This window comes from Microcaecilia unicolor, chromosome 2 (genome assembly GCF_901765095.1).
Source record: "Microcaecilia unicolor chromosome 2, aMicUni1.1, whole genome shotgun sequence".
In the NCBI taxonomy this organism is placed as follows: domain Eukaryota; kingdom Metazoa; phylum Chordata; class Amphibia; order Gymnophiona; family Siphonopidae; genus Microcaecilia; species Microcaecilia unicolor.
This window is the reverse complement of record NC_044032.1, coordinates 541,762,354-541,785,015: the sequence shown is the minus strand read 5'-3', so window position 1 is coordinate 541,785,015 and position 22,662 is coordinate 541,762,354. Positions and strand designations below refer to the sequence as shown.

Here is a 22,662-nt window from a genome sequence, read left to right as displayed (position 1 = left end):
AAAGTTAATTTCTACTGAATTTGTGAGTCAGAATATGGATGTTGGAGAGGACACGGTTGCATCCTTTTTGCCTCCAGAGAATTAAGCGTAGAACTTTTCACAGCACTAGTGGCATTAATTCAACAAGCAAGGCTGCACAAAAAAGTATCACGTTGAAAAGTGAAGATGTACGATGAACAGAACAAGTGTTAAAGATAAGACTGAAATAGAGCTTTCATTTTTAACAGGTGCCATAATAAATCCAGAAGACTGTGTTTTCCCCCACTGAACACCACAGTAGAAAGTCAATATTAAGTAGAAGTTTGCTCGCTTCATTTTTATGTAGCTGTGTTTGCTACATGTTATTGGATCTGTTCTTCACACATTCCCCCCAGGGATCGACAGTTCTGAAGACCAAGAATGCTAAATTTATGTTTGAAATCTATTATTGAAATTACTTTGGTTAAACAATTTGTTCTTGATTCAGTGGTGGTAGCAAACTTGGCATAGGAAAAGAAACAGGTGGACATATGCTGGGTTTTGCTAAAGCTTCTGACAGTGCCCCATAGAAGAGAAGTATCCAGATACCATTTATCAACTATAAGGAATTAACTGAAGGGGAGGCATCAGGTGTTCATAACCAATGCTATGAATGCTTTGGATCAAATATGATAGTATATACAAATTTTTGTAAATAGATGTTTCATTGGGATTAAAGGTGATAAAGGATCCTTTTTTTTATTATTATTACACCAAGCAGGGATCACTGATTTTATAGGATATTGTGATAAGTATAGGACATCCCCTACCATGATCTGGTCACTAGAAGGAGTTCCAATGGGGACACTAGTGTAAAATGCTGTACAGGGTATGATCAAAACACAAGGAGGGCAAGAGGGTATCAAACAAAGCAAGGCTACCTCTTGTTATAAAGACTGCAAAATACTTAACAATATTAAATTTCTATGAGGTGCAAGAGAATATATAAAAATGAGAAAGGGAAAAGCCTCTGCTCCCACACCTCCACCCTATATTTAATTTGTAAAGGGTAAGAAGAAAAACTGTGGGTTCACTGTCCTCATCGGCATAAAAAAACCCTTATCTCAATTCTTTTCTTGCTAAAACCTCATAGAAAAGGTAACAATGGATCCAAAAACATCTGTGAATAAGACGTGAGAAAACATAACTTAAACTTCTAAGTCACTCATGAAGATAAGCATGCAGGAGAAGTCAGTCACAGTTTCGCTATCAAAAGCTGTCTCAAGGCGTTCATGACATCAATAGTTCAAGCACGGAACTTCTTCAGTATGTTGGGTTCTTTCCCTAAGAAGCAACCGGAAAGAGGGTGTTGATTGAAGTCACCCTAAGTTTAAAGAGGAGCCCAAACCTTGACACTGAGCATACTAGAGTCTATAACTAAGAGTTGTCTTTGAGCTCTTTCCTAGAGGCAAAGCTCTAGTTAGTACTGGCGGAGAGCTGGTGATAAGCGATTGGCCACAGAGGTACCATCACATAATTGGCACCCCAGGTGGGACAATTAAGGGCCACACATTGAAGACTGGTTCCAGTCAATACTACAGGAATCTCCAGAGGTATCAGCTTCTGGAATCCAGAGAGAGTCCCCAGTGAGAGAGAAGATTGGGCAGAGTGGACCCTTGGCCACAATATGGATATCCTTTGCATGCGTGAAGAAAGCTAGTAGATAAAATTTAATGTGTACAAGGATAAGGAGCGCAGGAGTAGACATGCCCTTTGAATGAGGTTTCAGTGCTTACATGAACCAGGAATGTGTCCTGGGCAAAGTAGTTGATAGTGAACCAGGAATGAGCGCACTATGCTAAACATCAGGAGTCAAAACCGGGCACTAGGGAGCATTCATTAAGGTGGGAGTGTAAGCAAAGCACAAAGATGTCATACTTCCATTGTTTACATCCCTCCTTGGGTCATAGGAAGATTGTGAAATTCAGTTTTAGTCATTCATACTCAAAAGAGTGTATCTAAGTATTAAAATGGACTGCTGCCTCAACTGGCACATCTACAACCCAATGCTGACCAATCCTGTATTTTAGGACAGTTCCTAAATCAATACTGAACTGGTGTGAGTAGGTACTGGAATGTAGTGATCAGATGGGGAGTGTCCCAACGATTCTGACATCTGTCTGTGGAGGGAAGCCAGTTACTGGAGTTCACATACTCTTGCAGTCAATCAGCGGGACCTCAGCTATGCACAGGTGGGGTTTCATAGAAGCATGAGAACATGATAATGTTGAACCTAATATGTGGTATGTAGAGGCCATCTTGAGTCTGTTTACCTTGGTACAGAAGATATTTGAAAGGAGATTTGATTATACCCAATGAATAGCTCAAGAAGTCATTCAGAGATTTTGCATATAAACTCTTTACCAAAGGGACAACAGAGCAAAGGCGTATTCCTCAGGCTAAGTGTAAATCATTTTCACCATGTTGAGGAGAAGGAATATTTTGCATAAAGAATAATGACATTATTGAACATATTGCCAAAGGAGATATTTATGGCAACAGCAGTAAATAACATCAAAATAAAAGCATATTGTTTCTGAAGGAAAACTATACTGAGGGAAGTGGTGAAAATACAGTTAGACTGTAAGGAAAGGTGTTAATTCAGGGATTTGAGTTTGTGCTCAGTGCTGGGCTTAATTCACTAAGAGGCCTTTTTACTAAAGCGTGTTAAGTAGTTAATGTGTGAGTGTGGTAATTGTTGTGCTGGCATGACAATTACTGCACACTATTTCACATATTCACTGCATGCCATGTTAGAGGGCAGGTTATGGGAGAAGAATGGGCAAAGACTGCATGTTGCAGTTAGTGCATAGTACTTAATCACAGGCTGTCCCTGAAGAGGAGGTAGTAAGTGCCTCTGCGCTAATTGTGAATAATCTTAACACACAGTAAAGAACTTTTGGAGGCAGTTTCTCCAAACGGGTTAGTTTTGAGCATACCATGACAGGAATGAATCTCACTCTTAAGCCAGGGCATGTGGAGTATGATTTCAGTCTGTCAAATTTACTGCTAACACTCCCTTATCCCTTATTTGTCCTGTTTCTTTGTACTACTTAGATTGTAAGGTATTTCGAGCAGGGCCTGTCTCTTTAAGTCCGGTGTACAACCCTGCGTACCTCTAATAGCGCTACAGAAATAAGTAGTAGTAGTACTTGTGCCAAAGAGAGAGCTTCCTTCTGAGTTCATAAGATATAACATGTATAGGCAATTTATCCAGGTGCACTTGGAAGTTCTTTTTGATCAAGCCTATGGCTCCCAAAATGATGGGCAATATTTTTGTATCTTTCTACCATGTTTTCTTGGTCTCCGACTGCATTTCTAAGTACTTGAAGATCTTCTCTCTTTTCATGCGATTAACTGAGTAATCGTTTTGAATGAACACCTCTGTAAACAATGCCGTTCTGGTGTTTTTCTCTTTTACCACTGTATCTGGTTTTCCTGCATCCAGTTTATCAGTTGGGATGGGGGATGACCCAGGTGATTATAACCTCTTTCTTTTCCACAATTGTCTTAGGTTCATGATCCCAATGCTTTTCTGGCACATTAATTTTGTAATGCTTACAGAGTTTCCAGTTAATGAGACGTGCCACCTTGTTGTGCCTCACTCTGTGTAACAATTTTCCACCATCAGCACTTCACAGCCAGCCATGAGATGAGTAACACTTTCTAGCTCTTTCTTACAGAATCTACAGATGTCTGTTGCATCAGTTTTTTTCAATGTTTGCTGTAAACCAATTTATCCACAATCCGCTGTCTTGGTCTGCAACTATCAATCGCTCATCCTTAGGTTTCAATTCACCTCTCTCTAATTTTTCTGTGTGGTAACTGCAGCAGACATGTTGGACATGCCCACAACTTGTTACTGCACAACCTTTCCACTTACTACACAATTTTTACTTTAAAGTGCAATAAGTGTGAAAACTTATCGCAGTTTGATAAAATGGTTCTTATGCTTTTTTCCCCTGTTGACACCAACTGAGGAGCAAAGCCATTGTAAATCAGGCTCTCCATTGCCTTTCATGGGTAAAAATAGGGTTGATGTGGTTAAGTGGATTCCCAACCTCTTGGAACTGCTTCTGTGCTTTCCTAGTATGCAAAACTTGGCTACATAAAAAGAAGAGGTGTGTCAGGGGAGGATTTCAGGGGAATGTAGGCGTTTTTAGCCTTGAAGCTTAGAGTTTATGTTGGGTGCTGATTTTTTTCTAAAATTGCCATATAAATGTTTTTTGACTTTTCAGGAACAAAGTGGGTAATTTGCCACCAGACTTATGAGAGTCAGTGGAGGACTAAGTAAAAAACAAAACAAAAAATAACTTAGGGGAGCTGCTGCAAAGGTCAAAAGTTTACATCAGGCGTGAAAGTTATTAAAAAACAGTGGAATGCAAAAGAGGCTTTTCAGTCCACAGTAGACAGCAAGCAGTAGAAAACAAAGCAGACCAAAAAGTCCAAGGAATTCTTTATTCCAGTGTTGAAAGAGGAAAGGAGCTGTTGCCCTGCTGCCAATCACTTTTGTGTTTTTAAATCACAGATTATATGGTGTTTTGGATATACAATTGTCAGCTAGGGGTAGCATTGCTTTCCGCCCCTGGTTAGTGTTTTACCCCTGATGCAGCCATTTTGGTGAAATGTGGCCACATCAGATATTTTTTTTATAAAGAATTCCTTGGACTTTTGCTCTGCTTTGTTTTCTTCTACTTGCTATTCAAAAATACCATCCTGGAAGCACAGACCAGATATATTCCATATATTAAAAAAAGGAAGGGAGGCCAAATGACAGCCAGCATGGTTAAAAAGTCAGCTAAGGGAAACTATTACAGCTAAAAGAAAATGCTTCCTTCAGAAAATATAAGAAGGATCTTGCTGAAAATAATAGGAAAAAGCATAAGGAATGGCAAGTCAAATGAAAAGGAGTTTGCTTTAGAGGCAAAAACACATAGTAAAAATGTTTTTAGATATATTAGAAGCAAGAAGCCAGTAAAAGAATCAGTTGGACCACTAGACCACGAGATAAAAGGGGCACTAAAGGGAGACAACACCATAGTGGAAAGATTAACTGAATTCTTTGCTTCAGTCTTTACCGAGGAAGATTTGGGAGAGAGATACCAATGCCATAAATGGTATTCAGTCCCGATGAGTCAGAGAAACTGAAACAAATATCTGTAAACCTAGAAGATATAATGGGGCAATTTCACAAATTGAAGAGTAGCAAATCACCTGGACTGGATGGTATACATCTCAGAGTACTGATAGAACTGAAAAATGAACTTGCAGATCTATTGTTAGTAATATGTAATTTATCTTTAAATACAAGTATGATACTGGAAGATTGGAAGGTGGCCAATGTAATGCCAGGTTTTAAAAAGGGTTCCAGAGGTAATCTGGGAAATTATAGACTGGTGACCGTGGTGTTGGTGACAGGCAAAATGGTAGAGACTGTTATAAAGAACAAAATTACAGAGCATGTACATAAGTATGAATTAATGAGACAAAGCCAACATGGATTTAATGAAGGGTAATCTTGCTTCACCAATCTACTACATTTCTTTGAAGGGGTGAGTAAATACGTCGATAAAGGGGTGAGTAAATATGTCTATAAAGGTGAGCTGTCAATATTGTGTATCTGGATTTTCAAAAGACGTTTGACAAAGCACCTCATGAGCAACTCCTCAGGACATTAGAAAGTCATGGGACATTGTGGATTAAGAACTAGTTAAAAGATTTTTAAAAAATAGAGAGTAGGGTTAAATGGTCAGTATTCTCAATGGAGAAGGGTTCCCCAGGGTTCTGTTGTCAAACTGCTCCTTTTGATTATATTTATAAATGATCTAGAGATTAGAATAACTAGTGAGGCAATTAAATTTGCTGATGACACAAACTTATTCAAAGTTGTTAAATCAGAAGAGGATTGTGAAAAATTGCAAAAGGACCTTACAAGACTGGGAGATTAGGCATCCAAATAGCAGATGATGTTTAATGTGAAAGTGATTCATTCGGTAAAGAGGAACCCAAACTATATGTATGTGATGCAAGGTTCCACATTAGGAGTCACCACCCAGGAAAAGGATCTAGGTGTCATTGTTGACAATACTTTGAAACCTTCTGCTCAGTGTGCAGCAGCAGTTAAGAAAGCAAATAGAATGTTAGGAATTATTAGGAAAGGATTGAAAAACAAAAATGAGAATGTTATAATGCCTTTGTATCGCTCCATAGTGGGACCACACCTTGAACACTGTGTGCAATTCTGGTCAGTGCATCTCAAAAAAGATAAAGCAGTGTATTTTTTCAAAGCACTTAGACTTCCATATGTTACTATGTAACTTTGTAAGTCTAAGTGCTTTGAAAATGAGCTCCATTGCAGAATTAGAAAAGGTAGAGTAGGATGACAAAAATGATAAAGGTGATGGGACGACTTCCCTTTCAGGAAAGGCTAAAGCAGCTAGGGCTCTTCAGCTTGGAAAAGAGACAGCTGAGGGAAGATGTGATAGAGGTCTATAAAACAGTAGCATAGCCAGAGGGCCAATTTGCAGTGGGCCTGAGTCTAAGGAGGGTGGGCCTGAAGATTCATCTCTTCCTCACTGCCCACTCACCTGCCGCTGCCACCACTGCAAAAGCCAAAAAGAAAAGAAACACCTGAGCTGGCAGGGATCCACAAGTCCTGCCAGCTGAAGACCTCTCTGCAGAAAGAGCACTTAGACTCTATGCCGCCACCAGCAGTGTCCTAGAATCGCCAACACTGCCAGCCTGTGCACATGCACGCAAACTGAGCAAGAGGTGGGGCTTTAGCGACTTGGGAACACTGCAACTGACTGCACAGGGTCCCTGCCAGCCATGCCAATGGAGCACTGATTTTGGGTGGGCATGATTCCAAAATGGGTGGGCCTCGGCCCACCCTTGGTTATGCCGCTGCTGTAAACTACTGAGTGGAGTGAAATGGGTGGATGTGAATCACTTGTTTACTCTTTCCAAAAATACAAGGACTAGTGGGCATGTAATGAAGCTACTAAATAGTAAGTTTAAAACGAACCTGAGAAAATATTTCTTTACTCAATGTAATTAAATTTTGGAATTCATTACCAGAGAATATGGTAAAAACAGCTTAGCAGTGTTTAAAAAAGGTTTGGATAATTCCTAAAAGAAAAGTCTATAAGCCATTATTAAGATGGATTTGGGAAAATCCACTGCTTATTTCTAGATTAAGTAGCATAAAACTTATACTCTTATTTTGCATCACATAAATGCACATGTGTACATTTAAGCATGAAAGTGCCTTGTATTTGAAAATTAGTTGGTTGTGCATGGGCTAAATTAGGGGTTCTTAACCAGTGGTGTCTGCACCCACAAGGGATGCAGGAACAGTTCAAAGAGGATGTGGAGAAGGGTCTTGAAATCTATTTTATTCAGTAACATTATGTACAATTTATGTAGGATTATTTTTATTTTTTTGTTACATTTGTACCCTGCGCTTTCCCACTCATGGCAGGCTCAATGCGGCTTACATATTGTATACAGGTACTTATTTGTACCTGGGGCAATGGAGGGTTAAGTGACTTGCCCAGAGTCACAAGGAGCTGCCTGTGCCTGAAGTGGGAATCGAACTCAATTCCCCAGGACCAAAGTCCACCACCCTAACCACTAGGCCACTCCTCCCACTCCTTTAAATGTGACTTCTGTGGTAGTGTAATGATGTACTACTGTAAGCTTAATGAGGACGTGTTAACACTGTTAGCAGCTAACAGTTAGTGACATATATAGCTGTCAGTAGTCACTAGTGGACAAGAGCTTTAGTAAGGGGGGGTGTCAAGGTTTAACTGATCACTTAAAGGGATGCAGGAGCCAAAAAAGGTTAATGTCTGCATCTAACTTTGCTGTTTAGCGCCCTATTGAAAACTTATCTCTTTAAAGCTTCCTTGTCATTTTAGGACACATCAATAAATAAACAAAGGTTCTCTTTCCTTTAGAATGTTCATTAGGCTTTAAAGAAAAATATTGCCAGTATCTGTTAATGAGGTATATCTGACTATACTCTGTATAACAGATATGGCTTTCTACACCTTTCTACTAACCATTCTTTCACTCAGTACACAATTTGTTTTTAAAGTGCTTCAAGACTGTCATCTCCTTGGGTAAATCTCTTTACATATCCAAGTCTTGAAGCAAGAAACTAGATAAGCATTTTAAAAACAAATTCATTGAGGAAAACCAGTTTGAAAAAGGGCATCAGGTTTCTGACAAACTACAAAGGATGTTACAAGTTCAGCTCAGCTGCTAGCATGTCGTCCCATGTACTGAGTAAAAGAGTGGTTATTTATTTTATTTAGATTTTGCTCACCCTTTTTCAGTAGTAGCTCAAGGTGAGTTACATTCAGGTACTCTGGATATTTCTCTGTTCCAGGAGGGCTCACAATCTAAGTTTGTACCTGAGGCAATGGAGGGTTAAGTGACTTGCCCAAGATCACAAGGAGCAGCAGTGGGATTTGAACCGGCCACCTCTGGATTGCAAGACCGGTGCTCTAACCACTAGGCCACTCCTCCACTCAGATTTAGCTGGTTAGTAGAAGGGCATAGAAAGCTATATCTGTTATACAGGGTACAGTTATATATACTTCATTAACAGTGGTGATATAGAGAAGTGACTAATACATCCAAATAAATAACTAAGGCCCCTATTTTCAGTTTTTGCCCTCTCTCTACTTATAAAATGCTGAGCCAAGTTGGCTTTAGGGGCTTTAAGCTAAGGATATATACTAGCTAGCTTCCAAATTGATGAAAAAAGACCAGATTTAAGACTCAAGGAAATCATGCTACAAAGAGAGACAATAAGACAGCCAGCAATTTGCATAAGGAAATAATTAGGAATAGGGGTTATTAGAGGAGGAAGGTAATTTGAGACTGTTGACTTTTCCTCCAGGAACTTGTGAAAAGGTTTGCACAAAAGGTTTAAACCCAGATACGCTAACTGCTGTTACCATGTCCTCTAGCAATGAATTCCAGAGCTTAACTCCTATTTGTTTTAAAAGTATTTTCATGTAAATTCATTGCGTGTCCCCTGGTCTTTGTACTTTTTGTTGAAAATAATTGTAAACCACTTAGCTGTTATGATTTTGTGGTATGTTGTGAACTGAGCTCCCCCTCCCCCCAAGCTTTGACCATGGGCGGGTCAGGGGCATTCACTAAACATGCACACAGTTCTATAGAATTAATGGGATCTATGCCTAATTTACATGCAAGGATTTACACCAGGTTTCAGTTGGTGTTAATCCTCATGCCCAAAGTTGGGAGCTGATCCTAGCGCTATGTGCTAGTCTATAAACAGCACCCAATTCAGAGCTCCCTTTAGAGAATAGTGCTCAGCACTTTTTTTTGTTGTTGTTTTTAGGTGCCCAAATTTGGACACCATTTACAGAATCTAGTCCCAAATGGGTTTTCTATAGTATGTGCTAAAATGGCTTGGCCCTGCTTCCATAATTGCCAGAGGAGTGTTCACATAGGAAGGGCAGCGGCAACGATAACGTTTATATGGTTAACTTACAGGATACTGTAAATTACGCATGTCAATATGGCATTTAGGCACTAACATTTACACCAGCCATAGACTTGGCTCTGAGGGGTCCTTTTACTAAGCTGCGGTAAAGGGCGGGGCCTGCAGTAGCATCAGCGCGTGTTTTTGATGTGCGCTGAGGCCCCCCTTCTACCGCAGTGGGTAAAAGGCTGTCTGTCCTGGAAAAGAAATGGCTGTGCAGTAAGTGAACCACTTGTTGCATGGCCATTTTGGGAGGGGAGAGCATACCACCACCCATTGAGGTGGTGGTAAGAACTCCTGCGCTAACCTGGTGGTAACCTGTGCTGCCCAATTACCACCAAATGAGCACTGGTACTACAGAAATAGAAACTTTTTTGTAGCGCGGGGGGTGGGAACTACTTCTGGGCTCCTGCAGTTGTTCCAGATTGACGTGCAGCAAAGCTACTTAGTAAAACGGCCCCTTAGTGCTTAAATGTAGGTGCATTGTTACCGACTTACACTAGTATTCTGTTACAGCATCTTAATGCACAGATGCCATTGTAGAATTGGCATTCACTGTGTGCATTGAATGCGCCTGACAGGAAGCGCCCAGTTATAGAATTGCCCCCTTAGTGTGTGTGTCTGCAGTGTTTCTCCTCTGTGGCCTCAACTGATAAGAGCCCAGCAGTTCATCAGTCCCTACCTATTCAGTTAGTCCTTTAAGATCCTTATATTTTGCTTTATTTTTCTGTTATTACCTACCTAGTGAATATAATCCAATGTGTTGCTGAATCCCATTTAAAAAAACAAAACAAAACAATGTTGCCTGCAAGTCACTGCACAAGCGGCGTTATTTCAGCAACCTGGGAGCATCGGACTGCAATGTCCAGCATTGAATATCTGGGTATAAAACTAGCAGCAGCGAAAAAATCACTGACCACTAGCAGCTGAATATTTACCCCAAGGTTTGTAAAATGTATAAGGTCCCTCCTTTTTAACTTGTTTCTCAAGTTTATAAAGCGCTTTTTGAGGTGTCCATCCATCTACTACAGGAGCTGTCCTGGTGCTGAACATTAGTGGACTTCACTTCATTAAATCTTGAATTTATTATTTTGGGGTGGGGAGAATATGATGGTCTGTTTTTCTGTATTACTTTAACCCATGCACAGTTTGAGTGGCTTCAACGTTTGTTGAAAATGAATCTTATTTCAGCAACATCACTGTAGCTATTGGAGTTTCATTCAGATGTCTTTTTGTTTTGTTTTGTTAGGAGTTACGGATCAAGAAAGGGATCTGGGTGTCGTCGTCGATGATACGCTGAAACCTTCTGCTCAGTGTGCTGCTGCGGCTAGGAAAGCGAATAGAATGTTGGGTGTTATTAGGAAGGGTATGGAGTCCAGGTGTGCGGATGTTATAATGCCGTTGTATCGCTCCATGGTGCGACCGCACCTGGAGTATTGTGTTCAGTACTGGTCTCCGTATCTCAAAAAAGATATAGTAGAATTGGAAAAGGTACAGCGAAGGGCGACGAAAATGATAGTGGGGATGGGACGACTTTCCTATGAAGAGAGGCTGAGAAGGCTAGGGCTTTTCAGCTTGGAGAAGAGACGGCTGAGGGGAGATATGATAGAAGTGTATAAAATAATGAGTGGAATGGATCGGGTGGATGTGAAGCGACTGTTCACGCTATCCAAAAATACTAGGACTAGAGGGCATGAGTTGAAGCTACAGTGTGGTAAATTTAAAACGAATCGGAGAAACTTTTTCTTCACCCAACGTGTAATTAGACTCTGGAATTCGTTGCCGGAGAACGTGGTACGGGCGGTTAGCTTGACGGAGTTTAAAAAGGGGTTAGATAGATTCCTAAAGGACAAGTCCATAGACCGCTATTAAATGGACTTGGAAAAATTCCGCATTTTTAGGTATAACTTGTCTGGAATGTTTTTACGTTTGGGGAGCGTGCCAGGTGCCCTTGACCTGGATTGGCCACTGTCGGTGACAGGATGCTGGGCTAGATGGACCTTTGGTCTTTCCCAGTATGGCACTACTTATGTACTTATGTACTTATATGTTTTGTTCTCTTCATTTATACCTCAGTAAGTTGCAATGCCTTTAGCTTCTTAACTAACTTTTTGGCCCAGCAGTTTTATCCTGCTTCCTTTGAATTTCCAGCTCAGTTGGAATTGGCATCTCAGCTGTAGTACATCTGCCTGAAATGTTTCCTCATTTTTAGCTATCTCCTTCCCTTATGCAATTCAACAATTCCATCCAATTTTCATTTTCTCTGAAACCTAGAATATGAGCTCTGAGTCTGGCTGCTAGCTGTCACCATAGTTCAGATGCGCTTTCTTTTCATCCCCCAGGCATGGACAACCCAAGGATCAGAATAAAATGGACTGTGTCCAGTAGTTTGTTCACAATATTGTATAGTTTCTTTGTGTTTTTATAGTCTGGTCCAATTTTAGTTTTGTAATACGTCCTTTTGGTCTGCCTTATTGCGTATTTGTATTTCCTTTGTAATTGTTTCCATGCGTTGTGTGTTCTTTTTTTAATTTTTTTCCACGCAGGTTCCAGTTTCCTAGATTGTGTTTTTAGTTTTTTCAGTTCTTCATTGAACCACGGTATTGAGTTGTGTCTATGTGAAGTTCTTGTTTGTAAGGGTGCTAGTTTGTCTGGTATGTGTCTGCATCTTTTGTCCCAATCTGAGAGGTATTACATGGATTCCATTTGTGCTGTCCAGTCGTTGTTGTATATCTGTTGCCAGAAAGTAACCAGGTCTGTTTGGCCTCTCGTGGTGTGGGTTGTGTGTGGGAAGAGCCCCTTTTCCGCCATTTTATGGATAGGTTTAATTTGTAATGGTGTTGGTCCATGGTGTTTCTGTCCATCTAGTTTGTGTTATGGTTAAGTTCTGATCAGTGGACAGTTTGCGTGAGAAGAGGTTGAGTGTATGACCCTTCGTGTGGGTTGTTTGCATGTGTGGTCATGTAAGATCTCATAGGTGAAGGGAAGTCCTTGCGTTCTCATGCGTTGGTAGAGTTTGAGTCTTCAAGGTGAAGGTTAATGTCTTCTAAAACTAGTGTGTTGGAGTTGGATACACATATGTTTGAAACAAAGTCCATGAAGTCCGCCTGGCTTTCGTTCCATTTGCATGGTGGTCTATAGAATAGTACGCAATTTAGGTGGTCAAGCAGGGTTTTATGGTGGATTCTGATTGAAGCTGTTTCGAGGTGGGTTGTTATAGATTCTCCAGTGGTTTCAATCGTGAAGTGAGATCGGTATATAAGCGCTATGCCCCCTCCTCTTGTTTCTTTTCTGGTCCAGTGGATGATTTTATACCCTGGAGGACATAGGTTTAAGATGATAGGGTCCTTCTGATCATGGATCCATGTTTCAGTGATGAAGAGTAGATTGAGTTTCGCTGACGTGATCCAGTCTGTTGTTGTTTTGTTTACTACAGATCTGGCATTGACGTAGCCTATTTGAATGTTTTGGTATTCCTGTGCTAACCAATAAATGCATTTATATTACCGCATGCTAAGTGTTCAGCACATGGATACCATGTGAGCCCTGTACTGCCTACAAAATAGGTGATGGTACGTGCTTGCGTACTAATTAAAAAATATAGCAACATGAGCACATGGCCATTAATGCAAAAATATAGAAAAAAGGTATTTTTATATCTTCAGTAAAAATGCCCGTGTAAGGGCATTCTAAGGCCACTTTTTACTGCAGCTTAGTAAAAGGAACCCTTAGTTTTTATCTCTCCTATAGTTACAATAATGTTTTCATTTTCTGTAGACAGTATTTTTTTCCAGTTCTTTTATTTTATCATGTGACCTGATGGCATTCATATTGTTATTTTAATGCACCGTTTTTCTACCCACGAGGTCTGCTTTATTAAGTGTGTTTCTCATAAACCCAGGGTTGGCAAACAGCTTCACTAAATCAAGCTTTTAGTTTAGTACATGCATTTGTCTTATTTTTGTAATGGAATAGCCATCCAGAACAACTGGTTGGGGGGGGGGGGGGGGGGGGGAGATGAATCAAACACAAGATAAGCACACAAAAAATTCTTTACAGTGGAGAAGCAAGGATAAAAACCAGAGATCAAACAGTGGTTGTGGTATTGCATTGAATAGATGAACCTTGTGCTTTCCATCATATTCTATGTTTTTCTGGAGTAGGCTAAGCATGTACCTCACCCTTAACTATACATTTATCATCTCTACTATTTAGAACCCATTGCAGTTACTTTTATCACATGGCCAAGGATGTCTCTCATGTTCAGCTCTACGTTTACCCTGAAATTCTATAAATGGTGCTTAAAATTGTGAGCATAAATTTAGGCACACACCCAATTTGCACGTGCAATTTAATCAAATTAGCGCCGACTTGCTAGTTTATATGCACAATTTAATCAAATAAAGCCAATTATCAGCACTAATTGGCCTTAATTGAAATTTGTGCGTGTGTTTTAAGTCATGTGGATCAGTTTATGCACAGCTCCAAAAAGAGGGCATAGCTATGGGAGGGTCATGGGCAGATGAGAAGCATTCTAGAATTAATGCATTATTATAGAATAAGGGGGATCCATGCATAATTTACACAATGATTTATACCAGGATTTACTTGGTGTAAATCCTCACATCTAAAGTTAGGTGCAAAGCATATTTTATAAATGGCACCTAACTCTGTATGGATGTATTTGGATCTCTACTTCATCATAGGCAAAAACCTTCCCAGAACTAAAGTGACTTTGAAAAACAAAATACAATCTGTGTATATATAGTGGTCAAAAAAAAGTTGAAAACCGCTTATCTCATGGCATCGGTAAAGCTCAGGAACAGCATTCTTGCCTTCTGGGACCCTGAAGCAGTTTATGAAACACAGGCCATCGCTGCCCTGGGACAGGTTTGCATCTTGAAATATCTACCAGATGCTGTTCCTGTGCTTTATTGATGCCATGAGATAAGCGGTTTTCAACTTTTTTTGAGCACTATATATACACAGATTGTATTTTGTTTTTCAAATGAAGTCACTTTAGTTCTGGGAAGGTTTTTGCCTATGATGAAGTAGAGATCCAAATACATCCATACAGAGATCTACACAGATCGTTATAGCCAGGGCCGCCGAGAGGGGGGACAAAATTCACCAAGTCCCAGGCCTCCAAGGGAGGCCCGGCACCGTAGTCCCCGGTCTCACCCGCCTGCCCTTGGCTCCATCGACAGCTCCTCTCCGTCCGCCACCGGGCCTCCAGCATTCAAATCGGCAATGCCTCACCTCAATGTGAAAGTGCAGCGGCAGATCGCCTCCCTTTGGGCATTCCCTCCCTGTGTCCCGCCTTCGTCTGATGTAACTTCCTGTTTCCGTGAGGGCGGGACACAGGGAGGGAAGGCCCGAAGGGAGGCGATCTGCCGCTGCGCTTTCACACGGAGGTGAGGTGCTGCCGATTTGAATGCAGGGGGGCCCGGTGGTGGACGGAGGGGGGCTGGGGTGGGTGGGTGGACACTAGGGATTGTGGCGCCAGCGGCCTGAGTAGCGATTGGGGGGCGGCTGCGGCGACCTCTGGGGGTGGCAGCAAGGCCCCAGGGGTGGCCTTGCCCAGGGCCCGGCTCAGTCTCTCAACGGCCCTGGTTATAGCTCTTTAAACCTTGGTTTTGGTTTTGAGCTACTTTGAGGCTTTTCCTGCCCCTTTTTCTACCTTACAGTATTCTGTAAGTTATATGTATAAGAGGCAGCCCTACCTATGCTCTGCCCATGTGTATGTCCCCTTGCAAATATGCACTATGATATGCTCGGGAGCTATTTGTAGACTAGCACTAAGACGCCGAGCTGGTGCTTTCATGGGTAAGTGGACACGTGTGTGCTAGTATTCTAGACATTTACTTGTGCAAGAGGTACATAAATGCAACTACCTAGATTTAGCACTGCTCTTCACATAAATATGTGACTTCTCTATAAATGTAATAACTGCCAAAGTGTGAAGAAAACTGTTTTATTGTATTCTTGAATGTGTATGGTTAAAAAGAGGAAGATTTGTTACTGTGGTATTCATGTTTAGTTCACTGTTTGTCTGTGATATTTAAAACTCTGCTGTGTTACACTGCTGATAGGCTGTATCTCTAAATTCAGCCACTGTCTTTTGGCTGCAATGTAAGTTTCTATAAATACAAATTCAGCTGAAACAACAGAGCACAGGAAAATGTGTCTCCTGGTGAGGTAAAGCAGCAAAGGTGCCAAGTGTACCCTTAACGCACGTGGAGCACATGTTCTGTACCACGTGTCTTTGTGTGGAGCAGGGTCTCTTTGTTTTTCCATTTTGTAGCTAAATCTTTTCTAATTTGCTGTTTCTGCTCCGTTTCTTCATGCTTTCTGGGACACAGAGAAAGGTAAACAATTTCCTTTTTCTCTCCATTCTTGTGTCTGGTGCTTGTTAGATCAGTATAGTCCTTCGTCTTGTAATCCACATGCACTGCAGAGCCTGTTACGTCTGTGGAATGTTTAGTTTAATGGGAAATGGATTTTGAGATAGAGGCCTGAAGGGAACACTGTGTTGTGCCATAAAATGGGTTATGATTGTAGGAACCTAGAAACACGGGACAATAAAGCAGGTGGCGAGTCTGAGTTATCTCTGGTAGCTGCCTTTCTGTTTGTGATTATACTCTGCTTGGTTTGCAAGAACACTAGCCCATTAACATTTTTTTCTTTCAGGCACAATTGTTAAACATCCTACACTCACATAATGTCATTTTGTTAAAGGTGAACATTCACCTGACACAAAAGATTTTATTCTGTCTTGTGATCGAATGTTAGCAAAACAAAGGAGTGAAGTTGGCAGAAGAGATGAAGGAAGCAATTTTTATTGAAGACCCAGAGCAGGGCGGTCACTGGAGGTTCCGCTTTGGAAATTTGGATTGCGTGTTGGCTCAAGTTGCTATGAGAAGCAATATACTAGATATTTGATGAGACCCCTGATGCAGGCTATATGGTGGAACACAGCCCACATCAGGTCTTCAATAACATTTACTTCCTTCACCCCTTTTTTGTGTCTGTCTTCACTCCTTTGTTCTGCAATTTGATGCTGTGCTGTTGATTTGGTGTGCTGTGATTAACTGCAATTTATTTACTTGCAGATTTAAGGGCCCCCTTTACTAAAGTCATTAAAATGTTTAGTTACTACATATTAATGGCCAAAGGGTAACTGCAAAGCCTCTGTATTAACAGTTGGGGTCGTGTCCAGCTTTTTCCCATACAGTTAAAATGGAGACAGTACACTCAAGGAGCAATTCTTTATAGGTGTCAAAACTTAAGCACCAATTTGGGTGAAATGATGGACACTAAGGAATGGACAAATTCTATTATAGAATACTAGCATAAGTCCACATTTATGCAGTAAAATAAGCGCAACCGCGTACAACTGGTCTATGGCAGCTGTAAATGTTGGTTCCTACAAGTATTCAGTTTACATGCCCCGTCCATGTACATGCACTCTTGCAGTAAAGTACTTTAGCATTTAGGTGCTACCTTATAGAATAGCTCTTAAGTTCAGTTAAGCACATAACTGCAAATGTAGATACCATTGTGGCACATTACTGCATCCAGAGCAGGTACAGGAGTGGGAAGAGAACCTGGCTCTTCAAAAAGCAGACCAAAGGCATCCAATATTTGTAATATAATTTATTAAAAGAAGGACTCTACAAGGTACCCTGTTTCAGCACTAGAGTGCCTTCCTCAGGAGTCTGGATGCTTTGTCTTGAAAGGTTAGTAGACAAAGTGCTCTGGGTAGAATCTTTTTGGTGATGTTGTGATCTTGAGAAAGACGTTTAATGTATATGGCTGCTGTGCGCCTCTCGTTCATTTTCTTACAACTCTCTACAAGGGTCTTCCTTTAATAAATTATATTACAAATAGTGGACGCCTTCGGTCTGCTTTTTGAAGAGCCAAGTTCTCTTCCTACTCCTGTACCTGCTCCTGAGACTTCACATGGGACACCGTTGTTCTTTTCCACCTTTGGTAGCTTTGTTGCTCACATAACTGCATTCATCACGCCTGATTACATTCCAATTGTGCAATTTTGCGTGACAGATTTTAGAATTAGGGAGTTAAGGGGTAATTCTATAATGGGCACCACAATGTACGTATGCCAGTGCTGCGCTGAGCTCTATAGTAACATAGTAAATGATGGCAGATAAAGACTTAAACGGTCCATCCAGTCTGCCCAACAAGGTAAACTCATTTTACATGGTATGTGATACTTTATATGTATACCCGAGTTTGATTTGACCTTGCCATTCTCAGGGCACAGACCATAGAAATCTGCCCAGCACTGTTCTTGTACTAAAAGTTCTGAAGCTAATGTTGAAGCCCCTTAAACACTCCAGCTCATCCATATCTATTCAGTTACAATCAGGGCTTAGACCTCACTTTAATATTCCCTTATCTCTTGTTTGCCCTGTTTGTCCTAATTAGACTGTAAGCTCTGTTGAGCAGGGACTGTCTCTTCATGTTCAAGTGTACAGCGCTGCGTACGTCTAGTAGCGCTATAGAAATGATAAGTACTAGTAGTAGTAGTAGTAGACCATAAAAGTCTGCCAAGCATCGGTTTCGCTTCCCAATTACCGGTGTTGCCACCCAATCTCTGCTAAGATTCCATAGATCCATTCCTTCTAAACAGGATTCCGTTGTGTTTATCACACCAATTCTATAATGGCATCTGTGCACCTTCATTTAGGTGCAACCACTTACACCAGGTCAATGGCAGGTGTAAATGCGCCGAAATGCAGCATTTTAGTGTACAGTTTGCAGTATTCTGTAAGTTACATTTGTAAATGGTGGGGCTCCCACATGTACACCCCCTTGCATTTATGCGCTAAGGGCTCCTTTTTACTAATCCACACACAATTTCTTCTGATTTTCCCCTATATAAGATTGAAATAGGTGCATGCTAGGCTTTCACATATAGGTAATCTGTTGTTATAATATACACATGTAAGGTGCAGTCCCTTCCTAATCCCTGCCTCATTCCACGTCCGTTAGTTAATGTGGGAATTAATACATACACAGAGGGTAAGTCTATAAAGAGGCAATTATTTTTAGGCACCAAGAAGGAGCCTATTCTATAAAGAAATGTACGTGCCAACTGTCCTTAATTGCATTACATCACATATACTGCCAATAGCGCCAATGAAACTTAGTGCAGTTTAACAAAACAAGAGCTGGGCATAACCCAGGATCCACTAATAATACATTCGTTAATACATTGTTCACAATCTAGATAAAACATATTCTTCAAATAAAAAGGTTTTCAAAGGTTTGCAGAAGAGGCCATAGTTATCTATCGCTGAAAGATTATTAGGTAATGAGTTCACAGCACTTAGTTGCTTGACATTGGAATGCTGAAGTTAAAACTGAGTTGTATACCACTTTTTTGGGGACGAGGATAGTTAAGAATCAAATATCTTCTAGCAGTTCTTAGTCTATTTGAATCTGAGAATAATATCAAAGTACTCGTATATTCTAGTAGCTCACCATGAATAATAAGGAAAATGAAAGTATATAACTTAAAAATAGTTCTTGCCTCTACCGGTAGCCAGTGGAGTGTATAATGGTGTTACTCTATCATATTTAGAAATAGAAAAATGCAACCTAGCTGCCGTATTCTGTAAAACCTGCAGCCTCTTCCAGATACCACTCAGCTTCTGACATATAATCTAATGGGCCCCTTGGACCAATGGCCCGCTCCACCTAATCTTCCCAGCACAAGTATGAATAAGTCACTTTTCTCAGTGCTCAACATAAATTTTATTGCAGTGTCCCATAACGAAACACATTCTGAACTGCTAAGTTAGCTCTGCAGTATCCTACCAGAGGCTTCCAACAATTCACCCACGTGGGTCCCTTTCCCAGTTGTACCTTCCACTAATACAGTCCTGTAACTTCTTACTGCCCTGGCAGTGCATTAATGTTACAAAAAAGCACTGGCACAGCTTAGTACATAAGCCATACTGTGCCATACTGGAACAGACCGAAGGTTCATCAATCCCAGTATCCTGTGTGATGAGCACCTTGTGGCCAAGGGCCCACTCTGCCTGATCGCCTCTCTCACTGAGAACTCTGGATTTCAGCAGCTGATATCTCTGGAGATTCCTGTAGTATTGACTGAAACCAGTCATTGATGTGTGGTCCTTAAGGTCCCACCTGGGGCACCGATTATGTAATGGTACCTCTGTGGCCTGCAGTTTAAACCACCAGGTCTCTGCCAGTAATAACTACAGCTTTGCCTCTAGGAAGAGCTCAAAGACAACTCTTACTGATAGCATGTAGGGCCCCGTTTGCTAAGCCACACTAGAGGCATGTTGTTGCTTTTAGCACGTGCTAACCATTAGCGTATGCTGTGTAGGTACCCACAATATTCCTGTGGGTGCCTACACGGCATTTGCTAATGTTGTGCACATGCTAGAAATGCTAACGCACCTTAGTAAACAGTGTCAAGGTTTGGGCTCCTCTTTAAACTTAGGGTGACTTCACTTAACACCCTTTTTCTGGTTGCTTCTTAGGGAAAGATCCTTCTTTTCCTTCTGGTAATCAGTGCCTGAGTTTCTTTCATCATTTAGGCTTATTTGGGTGGAAAACATTTTGATTTAGAGGTTTCCAGGGCATATGCAAATTAGGCACCTTACCATTCTCAGCCTTATGCAAATTCCCTTACAGACAGCTTTGGCTATATACAAATGTAGAGTCTTCCATCTCTTCTTTCCCAGGTCTCTCACTCCTGGTCACTGGTTGGACTGAGCCCTTCTTCAAAGAGCACGGGGGTCTCAGTCTAACAGCTTCCTTCTCTCGGACAGGAGTTTTCCTCACAATCACTTTACGTCCTGTCCTCCACCCCACAGCTGTTAGTTTAAGTCTTAGTTCTAAGGATACAGTGTTGCCTCCACATCATGATCCACTCTGTATTCAAAACAGGCAAAGTCATTATAACATTAAGGTAAGTACCTTATTTTGGATTTTAGAGTTCTGGTTTCTTGATGTGGTGTCCACTTTAAGGATCTTCAGTCAAGCTTCTCTGATTCACTACAGGCCTCCATTCTTCTTTGTCAGGCTCTCTTCCCCTTTCAGAGCTGTTGGAAATGCCTGCTCCTAGATTGTTAGAGAATGCACGTAAATTATAGTATTCTGTAATTTATGCACACAATTGTGCCCATCCATGCTGTTTCCAGACATTGCCCATGTAAACTCCTGCCTGTAAAGTATGTGCCATTGAAGATTGCCATGGATTTACAGAACAGTGCTTAGCTATTGTCCTTTATACACATATGTGTCCATGTGCACTATTGGCACTTACATACTTACTTTGACACCTAAATCTTGGCAGATCCTTATAGAATTAGCTCCTAAGGGGGGATTCTTCAAGGTGTGGTAAAAGCACCTTGATCTCCCATAGGGTTCCACAGCCTTCGGGATTCTGGTTCTGCAGGGTGCTGTATCCTGCCTAAAAAAGCATGATAAAATAATCCCAGCTTTTTGCTGAGGTTATTGTACTGCCCAGGAGTATTGGGCCACAAAGCCGCAGCCTGATGCTCCTAAGCAGACAGGACTGAGTCCCTCCGATCCAGCCCCCCTTCCTGATTAGACCATCTGCCCCCATCCGCCACAGGGGCTGCATTTTATAGCATTGGTGGTCCAGTGGGGGGGGGGGGGGGGGGGGGGTGTCTTTGGGCAAGAGCAATGCTTCATTCCTGCTATATCCAGCACCACTCTCAAACTGGAGCCTCCTAGTGGTAGTCGCGCGTGACTACTGCTAGGTATCAGATTTCTATATAGGGCTAGGAGCGGCACTGGATAGGACATGAGAGATTGGGCATCACTCATGCCCAAAGACAGCTCAACCCCCCCACTGGACCGCCAGTGCTGTGAAAGGTAGCCCCTGTGGGGGATGTGGTCAAAGGATCTTGATCGGGGCGGGGGGGTCCAAGGCCAGAGGGTGGCTTGATCATGGGGAGAGGGAACCCAGCCCTGTCAGCCCAGTAGCATGAGGTCTCGGCTTTGCGGCCCAATGTTCCCACGTGATAAAATAACCCCATCAAAAGCAGGGGTTATTTTACCATGCTTTTTTGGCCCTCATGTAACTTAGGGTGTATCACCACAAGTAACCTTAGGGTATTTGCATAATAATGAGATGCAAAATATGCATTTGCATATTTTGCATCTCATTACTCCCTAACCTGTGGTAACTTAAATTTTGTTGCGGTATTTTAAGTCAACTGTCGTTAGGGCCAAATAGTGTGTGTTCCAGCCTTAACAGCACTTGATGAATTACACCTCCGCCCACCCACCCGCAAATTTCAACTAGTAAAGAAAGAGCAAACCGTGTGGAAATGAAGACTTTATTCATTACTCAGGCTTCTGGGTCTTTATACACACATGCCCAGGAGGACATGGGAGCTTGAGTAGTGAATAAAGTGTGCATTTCCACATGGTCTGCTTGCTCTTTGCTATCAAGATTGGATTGTAAACTGTTTGCCTATTTTATTGGCCCCTAAATGTTAAACCACTGCGTTAACTGTTAGCACATGCTAATTCCAGCGTTAATTGCTTATCATCCTTAAGAGCCCTATTTGTTATTTTCTAAGTAGTAAGTATGTGGGGCTGCTATCAGAGTATTTGCTTTATAAAGTCCTGCACAGGTGATATTCTGTCACTTGCAGAAAGGGTTTAGATTAACAATTGCTGGTGTTAGCTCTTTAGTCAAGATCCCCTAATCAACATGCTTCCAACAATGGCCAATCTAGGTCACAAGTACCTGGCAGAAACCCAAATAGTAGCAAGATTCCATGCTACCAATCCCAGGGTGAGCGATGGCTTCCCCCATGTCTATCTCAATAATAGATTATGGACGTTTCCTCTAGGAACTTGTCCAAACCTTTTTTAAAATCCAGATAAGCTAACCACAGTTACCACATCCTCTGGCAATGAGATCCAGAGCTTTTAATATTCTTTGCATGAAAAAAATATTTCCTCCAATTTGTTTAAAAGTATTCCCATGTAATTTCATTGAGTTTCCCCTTGTTTTTGTATTTTTTGACAGTGAAAAGTCAATTGAGTGGAGGAGTGGCCTAGTGGTTAGGGTGGTGGACTTTGGTCCT

At 41.4% G+C, this 22,662-nt stretch overlaps 1 protein-coding gene across 9 annotated transcripts in view; it reads left to right on the top strand.

Moving 5' to 3' along the window:
* APBB2 (amyloid beta precursor protein binding family B member 2) overlaps window positions 1–22,662 on the top strand; it is a 664,454-nt gene that overhangs the window by 560,354 nt on the left and 81,438 nt on the right. The window contains exon 1 of one of the 9 annotated variants that reach the window (XM_030191337.1): window positions 15,809–15,906. The exons of the other annotated variants lie outside the window; for them this stretch is intronic. The gene's annotated coding sequence lies outside the window, so the exon portion shown is untranslated. Of the gene's footprint in view, window positions 1–15,808; window positions 15,907–22,662 lie in introns of those variants that run through there. 9 annotated transcript variants of the gene reach the window in all.